This window comes from Peromyscus leucopus, chromosome X (assembly GCF_004664715.2).
Source record: "Peromyscus leucopus breed LL Stock chromosome X, UCI_PerLeu_2.1, whole genome shotgun sequence".
Classification (NCBI taxonomy): domain Eukaryota; kingdom Metazoa; phylum Chordata; class Mammalia; order Rodentia; family Cricetidae; genus Peromyscus; species Peromyscus leucopus.
Window position 1 is genome coordinate 16,436,288 of NC_051083.1, and position 9,465 is coordinate 16,445,752.

The window sequence follows — 9,465 nt, forward strand, 5'->3', positions numbered from 1 at the left end:
AGTCTGGAAAAAGAATAGAAAAATGGCCAGGCAGCAGTGGCAGAGGTCTTTAATCCCAGCACTCGGGAGGCAGAGGCAGGTGGATCTCTGTGAGTTCGAGGCCAGCCTGGTCTACAGAGTGGGTTCCAGGACAGACAGGTCTACCCAAAGAAACCCTGTCTTAAAAAACCAAAAGATATAAACAAAAGCAGCAAGAGTCGATAATGATTGGTCCTCCTCTTGGCACTTTCTCTGTGTTAATTCATTTTCATCCTTACACTAAATTCTGAGGAGGGTTCTAAACATTATCTTAGCTTATAGATAAAGAAACCAAGGTCAGCAAGGTGAGGTCACTTGCCCTGAGGTTACTTGTCTGAGACCAGCTCTGACCTGTCGAAGGGCTCTTAGCGGGAGGAGAGAGGAATGAGGAAGTATTCAATAGAAATAGACGGGAGACAATGAAAAAGAGAGACAAAGGATAGCTTCGGAAGGGCCCTGGGTCAATACCCAGCCGCCTCGAGGTTTATTCTAATGGGCTTTTTAATACACTACCAAGGGAAGAGGCAAAAGACCTCCCCCTTGCAAGATCAAAGCACAACATACGGCCAAGTGTAGACCCTTCCAAACACCTGGTAACCACATCTTTGGACAAATCATCCCATTATGCAGTCCCGCTGGGCAAAGCAAGCTCAGATTCTCTGACCTTGAGTAAGGTTTTACTAGGGAACCTCTGTGGGCTCCCACAGTTACCCAGTTCATCAAACCTGAACATTCTCCCGCTGCCCTGTCTTCTAGTCTTTCCATAGATCTCTCTATACCATGCCCAGATAGAAAACTACAAACTGGCTGGGTGGTGGTGGTGCACATCTTTAATCCCAGCACTCAGGAGGCAGAGACAGGCAGATCTCTGTGAGTTCAAGGCAGCCTGGACTACGGAGTGAGTTCCAGGACAACCAAGGCTAGTTACACAGAGAAAACAATCTCAAAGGAGAGGGGAGGGAGAGAAAGAGAGAGAGAGAAGAGAGAGAGAGAGAGAGAGAGAGAGAGAGAGAGAGAGAGATCTACAGTTTGAACCAGAAGAGGTGATGCATTCCCGTGGTCCCAGCTGTTCAGGAGGCTGAGGCAGAAGAATTGCTTGAGGTCTAGCCTGGGCAACATAGTCAAGACTTCATCTCAAAAATAAGTAAGCAATCTGAATGTGGTGGTGCACACTAAACCTAACACTCAGGAGGCAGAGGCAGGAGGATCTCTGTAAGCACAAAGCCAGCCTGGTCTACAGAGTGAGTTCCAGGACAGCCAAGCCAATGCAGAGAGACCCTGTCTCAAAAACCAAAGGAGCAAACAGAGCCAAGCATAAGATGCAACAATGTGCAAAAACTTGCAACGAACTGAAATCAACTATTTACAGATGAATTTTTCTCTCTCACACACACACACACACACACACACACACACACACACACACACACACACACCGGTGCCAGTGTTACAGGCATCAGCTTCATATACCTACCTCACATGTCTCCTGGACAAGTGCTTTCCTGAGGTTTACCTTGTACAACACACCCACCACCCTCTTTCCCAGTGTCCTAATCCCTCACCCTCCTCGACAGTCCCGGTCCCCTTTTCGCCTTTGATGCGACAAACCTCACAGGGTTTGAGACAACTTGGGCCCAGTGAAGGGGAGATGTGGAGGGTAAGATTGAAGGTGTTTAGGGGTACATAAGCCTCGTGATCAAGGGTGGCTGAGGGTGAGGCTGAGGTCTCTGATGGTCCACCACATAACTGAATGATCCTGTAAGGAATAGGAAAGGGACTGACTGCCAAGGCAGTTTCAGAATGAGTTGGGGACCCATGGGGGAAGATTGGGAATCTAGATGGGAGACCAGGGAACCCCAAGACGACAGTAGGTATTTACGGTAGAGTTATAAGATAATTGAAGAGTATAGCAACTGCCCTCCCTAAGCTACCCTTGTTCTAACCCATGAATGTTCTCCTTTTTCTTTACTAGGTATACCTGGCTGGCCTGGAATTTTCTAAGTAGACTACCAGGCTGGCCTTGAACTTGTAAGAGATCCACCTGCCTCTGCCTCTCCAGTGACCAGGATTAGAGGTGTGTGCCATCACACTCTGCACTTTTTGAAAAAAACATTTATTTGTGTGTGTGTGTGTGTGTGTGTGTGTGTGTGGGGTGTTTGGGTGTGCATTATATAAAGGTCAGAGGATGACTTGAAGGAGTCAGCTCTCTCCAACCCTTATGTGGGTTTAGGGCATAGAAAGCAGGTCTTCGGCCTTGGTGGCAATGGCTGTTACCCACTGAGCCACCCCACTAACCCTGAGGCGGGGGAAGTGGGAGCAAGCAGGAAAGCTAGACCAAGGAATGGGTGGGAGAGCTCCAGAAGGACTTTGCAGGGTTATTTATTTATTTATTTATTTATTTATTTATTTGAGGCAGGGTCTCATAGCTCTGGTTGGAACTCATCTGTAGACCAGGCTGGCCTCAAACTCATAGAGGTTTCCCCACCTCTGCCTCTCCAGTGCTGGGACTGAAGGTGTGCACTCCTATGGCTAGTTTAGAAAAATCAGGTCTTGCTACGTTAGCAGGGCTGGCTTCGAACTCCTGTGCTTAAGTGATCTATAAGATCAGTCTCCTGAGTAGCTAGGATTACAGGCACACATCAGCACATTAGTTTCTAAATTAAGGATTTTGCAATGGGAAGATCATTCTCGATTATCCAAATAGAACCTAATTGTAAGCATAAGTGTTTTTGCTTGTGTTTGTGTGTTTGTTTGTTTTTGAGAAAGGGTTTCTCTGTGTAGCCCTGGCTGTCCTGGATCTTGCTCTGTAGACCAGGCTGTCCTCGAACTCACAGAGATTGGCCTGCCTTTGCCTCTGGAGTGCTGGGATTAAAGGCGTGTGCCACCGCCGCCGCCGCCGCCGCCGCCGCCGCTGCTTGACTACAAGTGTTCTTAAGAAAGGTAGGTGAGGCACATCTGCCCGACAGACAGGGAGGAAGGTGTGTGAGTGGGGACAGAGATTGTGGTGAGAGGGCTGCAAGCCAAGGAATGACAGCAGCCACTAGAAGCTGGAAGAGACAAAGGCTACATTTTCCCATAGAGACACCAGGGGAACAGCTTTGGTGACACCTTGATTTTGGCTCAGTGAAACTGATTTTAAACTTCCAGCTCCCAGAACTGTGAAAGAACAGATTTCCAAATATCTGCTATCTTAAGCCACCGAGTTAAGATGATGAGTTATAACAGCCACAAAAAGCTAACACTGAAGCCTTTGGGGCGGAGCTGGAGGTTATTGTGGGGCACTTAGACATGCTTGGGAATTACTGGTGGCAATTTAAGGGCATAATTGGGGACTATTAGAAAGTACTTGGGTGTTGTTGGAGCCATCAAAGGGCCATGGGGTCAATGGAGAATAGTTTGAGTATAGTTGGGAGATTGGGACTGTAAATGGAGAATATTTGCAAGTAGCACTAGAGGACACTGAGGGGCAATTTTAGGGTGTAGTTGGGGCATGATGCAGATGGTACAGTTGAGAAAAACTGGTTTTGGGGTTTTAAAGTGTGTGTGTGTGTCTTTAAAAAAAAAAAAGCCGGGCAGCGGTGGCGCACACCTTTAATCTCAGCACTAGGGAGGCAGAACCAGGTAGATCTCTGTGAGTTTGAGGCCAGCCTGGTCTACAGAGTGAGTTCCAGGACAGCCAGGGCAGTTACATGGAGAAACCCTGTCTCAATACTACACACACACACACACACACACACACACACACACACACACACACAAGAAGAAAAAAAGAGAAAGGAAGACAGGAAGGAATGTCAGAAGTAAAGCACAGAGAAAGAGGACAGACACACACACACACACACACACACACACACACACACACACAGAGAGAGAGAGAGAGAGAGAGAGAGAGAGAGAGAGAGGTTAGGCATGAACATCCTTAAAAAGTAGTGTAGTTTGGGGTTACAGTTTGGGGATGTAATTGTGCTATAAGGAAAGGGAGTTAGGGAGTATTTACAGGCAGAGTTGGGGCTCCAGGTGAATTTTAGAGGTGAGGTTTTACAATTATTAAAGTAGTTTGGAATCAATGACGTTAAGCATTGTTAAAGGGCGTTTGGGGGATATTTTTGGAAGTTTTTCTTTATGTTTTTGTATTTATTTAGGTTTGTTTTGAACAGTAAAAACAACTCTGTGTGTGAGAGAGACGAGTGTGGAGTTGAGACAACAACTTGGGGAATGTAGCTGGCTTTCTTTCCACCATATGGGTTCCAGGGACAGAACACCAGTCAGGATTGGAGTCAAGTGCCTGTCCTCTCTGAGCCATCTCACTGAGCTTCCTTCCTTTGTTCTTTTAGGTCAGCGGTCCTCACCCTTCCTAATGCTGCAACCCTTTAGTAGTTACTTCCTCATGCGGTGCTGACCCTCAACGGTAAAAGCATCTCATTGCTACTTCATAACCGTCATTGTGCTACTGTTATGAATCATAACGTAAATGTCTGATGGGCAGGAGATCTGAGATGCAGCCCCCAAAGGGGTCAAGGCCCACAGGTTGAGAACCACTGTTTTAGGACAAGGTCTCATTTGCCTAGGCTGTCTCAAACTTGCTATGGATCCAAGGATAACGTTGAACTCCTGATCCCTCGACTCTGCCTCCCAAATGTTGGAATTACAGACATGTACTACTATAAACCACTCCTTTAAAAAAGGAGATAGAGTCTCATTGCCTTCCTCCGGCTGGCCTCAAACTCCTGGGCTTAAGAATTTGTCCTAAGTAGTGGTGAGTATCATATACTGTGCATTGCTTTCATGTAAGTTGATAAAGGGAAGGTTAAGGGTGCCGTGGGCCATTGGAGGTAGTTTGGGAGTAAAGATGAGGCGGTGGGAGGGTAGTTTAATAATGATTGAGGATTAATGGAATTGGTTGGGGGTATAACTGAGGGTTGATGAGTATGGTTTGGGGTGCTTTTCAGGAACCTGTTTTGAAGTTTGGATTTCAGGGAGCTATTCTGATTTGTAGTTGGAAGCTACTAGTGAGTGATTTGGGGAACAATTAATAGATCATTGACTAGGCCAATATTCCACAATGAAAAGCACTGAATACTTGTTACATGCTACAATATGTATAAACCTTCAAAACCTATGCTATGGTGAAGTACTCTTGGGAGGCTGAGGCAGAAGCGTCACCGAGAGTTCACAGTTTGAGACCAGGTCTCAAAAAATGGTCGTCACCATCACCACCAAAGCCTTATGCTGAGCCAGACATAAAAACATCTGCAGATTGGAGCTGGAGAGATGACTCCATGGTTAAGAACACTTGCTGAACATCAAATTAAATGAAGAGAAACTCAAAGCGATACCACTAAATTCAGGAACAAGACAAGGCTGTCCACTCTCCCCATATTTATTCAATATAGTACTAGAAGTTCTAGCTAGAGCAATAAGACAACAAAAGGAGATCAAAGGGATACAAATTGGCAAGGAAGAAGTCAAACTTTCACTATTTGTAGATGATATGATAGTATACATAAGTGACCCCCAAAAACTCTACCAGGGAACTCCTACAGCTGATAAACTCCTTCAGTAAAGTGGCAGGATACAAGATCAACTCAAAAAAATCAGTAGTCCTCCTATACACAAATGATAAAAGGGCTGAGAAAGAAGTCAAAGAAACATCACCCTTTACAATAGCCACAAATAATATAAAATACCTTGGGATAACACTAACTAAACAAGTGAAGGACCTTTTTGATAAGAACTTTAAATCTCTAAAGAAAGAAATTGAAGAAGAAATCAGAAAATAGAAGGATCTCCTATGCTCTTGGATAGATAGGATTAACATAGTAAAAATGGCAATCTTACCAAAAGCAATCTACAGATTCAATGCAATCCCATCAAAATCCCAACAGAATTCTTCACAGACTTGGAAAGAAAAATACTCAGCTTCATATGGAAAAACAAAAGACCCAGGATAGCTAAAAGAATCCTATACGATAAAGCAACCCTTGGAGGCATCACCATCCCGGACCTCAAACTCTACTATAGAGCTATAGTAATAAAAACAGCTTGGTACTGGTATAAAAAACGACATACGGACCATGGAGTCGAATTGAAGACCCTGACATTAATCCATGCACTCATGAACACCTGGTTTTTGTTTTTTTTTTTTGTTGTTTTTTTTCTTTTTTTTTTTTTTTTTTTTTTTTTTTTTGGTTTTTCGAGACAGGGTTTCTCTGTGTAGCTTTGCGCCTTTCCTGGAACTCACTTGGTAGCCCAGGCTGGCCTCGAACTCACAGAGATCCGCCTGGCTCTGCCTCCCGAGTGCTGGGATTAAAGCGTGTTGCCACCACCGCCCGGCGTTTTGTTGTTTTTTAAAAGATTTATTTATTTATTATGTATACAGCATGTATGACTGCAGGCCAGAAGAGGGCACCAGATCTTGTTATAGATGGTTGTGAACCACCATGTGGTTGCTGGGAATTGAACTCAAGACCTCTGGAAGAGCAGTCAGTGCTCTTAACCTCTGAGCCATCTCTCCAGCCCGAACACCTGGTTTTTGACAAAGGAGCCAAAACTATACAATGGAAAAAAGAAAGTATCTTCAACAAATGGTGCTGGCATAACTGGATGTCAATATGTAAAAGATTACAAATAGATCCATATCTGTCACCATGCACAAAACTCAAGTCCAAGTGGATCAAAGACCTGAACATAAATCCAGTTACACTAAACTTAATAGAAAAGAAAGTAGGAAGCACTCTTGAACGCATTGGCACCGGAGACCATTTCCTAAATAAAACACACAACAATAAAAAGGACTCAAAATTGAGAAGCTTTGCAGGCACAACAATTAATAAATGGGACCTCTCGAAATTGAGAAAGCTTTTGCAGGGCAAAAGACACAGTCAATAAGACAAAAAGACAGCCAACAGAATGGGAAAAGATTCTTCACCAAACCCCAACATCTGACAGAGGATTGATCTCCACAGTAATAAAAAAAAAAAAAGAACTCAAGAAACTAGACAGCAAAATACTGAACAGTCCAATTAAAAAATGGGCTAAAGAGCTAAACAGAAGAATTCACAAAACAAGAATCACAAATGGCTGAAAGACATTTAAAGAAATGCTCAACATCCTTAATCATCAGAGAAATGCAAATCAAAACGACTCTGAGATACCACCTTACACCTGTCAGAATGGCTAGGATCAAAAACACCAATGACAGTCAATGTTGGAGAGGATGTGGAGCAAAGGGAACACTCCTCCACTGTTGGTGGGAATGTAAACTTGTACAACCACTGTGGAAATCAGTATGTCAGTTTTCTCAGAAAATTAGGAATCGAACTACCTCAAGATCCAGCCATCCCACTCCTGGGCATATACCCAAGGAATGCTGATTCATACCATAAAGAAACATGCTCAGCTATGTTCATAGCAGCACTATTTGTAATAGCCAGAAACTGGAAACAACCTAGATGCCCGTCAATGGAAGAATGGATGAAAAAAATGTGGTACATATACACAATGGAGTACTACTCAGCAGAGAAAAACAATGAAAGCATGAAATTTGCAGGCAAATGGATGGAACTAGAAAAAATCATCCTGAGTAAGGTAACCCAAACCCAGAAAGACAGTCATGGTATGTACTCACTCATAAGTGGATTCTAGATATAAAATAAAGAACAATCAGACCACAACCCATAGACCATGGAGGATATATATATATATATTATATATATATATATATATATATATATGGTCCCTAGGATGACTGTGGCTTATAATAAATTTCGGTTTTACTCAATTATTGAAAAAAAATAGCCAAACGAATGGAAAACACATGAACTATGAACCAAAGGCTGAGGGGCCCCAACTGGATCAGGCCCTCTGAATAGGTGAGACAGTTGATTGGCTTGACTCTTTGGGAGGCATCTAGGCAGTGGGTACCAGAGTCCTGTGCTCATTGCATGAGTTGGCTGTTTGAAACCTGGGGCTTATGCAGGGACGCTTGGCTCAGTCTGGGAGGAGGGGACTGGACCTGCCTGGACTGAGTCTACCAGGTTGATTGCAGTCCTCGGGGAGGCTTTGCCCTGGAGGAGGTGGGAATGGGGGTAGGCTGGGGGTAAGGGGAGGGGGTGGGAGGGGGGAGAACAGGGGAACCCGTGCTTGATATGTAGAACTGAATGGTATTGGAAAATAAAAGGAAAAAAAAAAAAAGAAAAGAACACTTGCTGCCCTTGTAGAGGACCCACAGGATGTTCCATAGCCGTCTGTATCTCCAATTCTAGGGAAGCTGATGCCCTCTTCTGGCCCCGACAGGCACTGAATGAATAGTACACATACATATGTACATGCAGGGAAAACACATATACATGCAGTAAAAATAAATATTTTAAAGATCTACATATTACATTTATATAAAATGTCTAGATAAAGAAAAATCTATAGACAGTTGATTTGTGGTTGTCTAGCACTGGGAATGGGACCTTATTGGGATGTTGGAGGCAAGAGGATCAGGAGTTGATTTTAATTTATTTTTTTCTTTTGTTTTTACATGTATGATTGTTTTGCCTGCATGTATGTGCGAGCCCACTGGAATGAACTGTCTGGGACCCAAACTTAGGTCTTCTGGAAGAGCAACCAAGGCTCCTAATCATCTGAGCCATCCCTCCAGCCCCATGGATCAGGAGTCGAATATCATCCTCAGCCACACAGCAAGGTCCAGGCCAGCCTGGGCCACATGAAATTGTCTCAGAAAAATGGGAAAAAGGGCCGGGCAGTGGTGGCGCATGCATCGAGGAGAGCCGGGATCTCTGTAGTTCAAGGCACCTGCTACCAGTGGCTCAAAAGCGCAAACTATGCAGAAAATGTCAAAAAAAAAAAATAAAAACTGGCAGGCGGCGCACGCCTTTAATCCCAGCACTCCGGAGGCAGAGCCAGGTAGATCTCTGTGAGTTCGAGGCCAGCCTGGTCTACAGAGTGAGTTCCACTCAAGAGAAACCCTTTCTCGAAAAACCAGAAGAAAAAAAAAAAAGGAAAAAGGCTAGGAATATAGCTCAGGAGGTGGAGGCAGGAGGATCAAAAGTTCAAGATTATCTTTGACTACATAGAGTTGGGGGTCAGTTTGTGCCTCATGGGACCTCAACCCCCAAACAAACAAACAAAAAACAACAAAGGAAGTTTTGTAGAGATAGAATGGTGAAGGTGGCTTGTGTTGGTGGGGTGTCCATGGATCATGGCTTGCAGTTACATAGACGACAGTTGGAAGTGATTTGAGGTGCAGATGAAGCCTATATTGAACATAATTGGTAATGTTTAGGGTGGCATTGCAGATTTTTGGACAGCCCACTGGGAACCAACAGAGGGTGGTGTGGGGACTACATGGAGTGTTTAGGGTCAACAGAAGGTGTTTTCCATGCACAGTGGATGTAGGATTTAGGAATGATATTTGGAGTTCGACATTTATTTCAT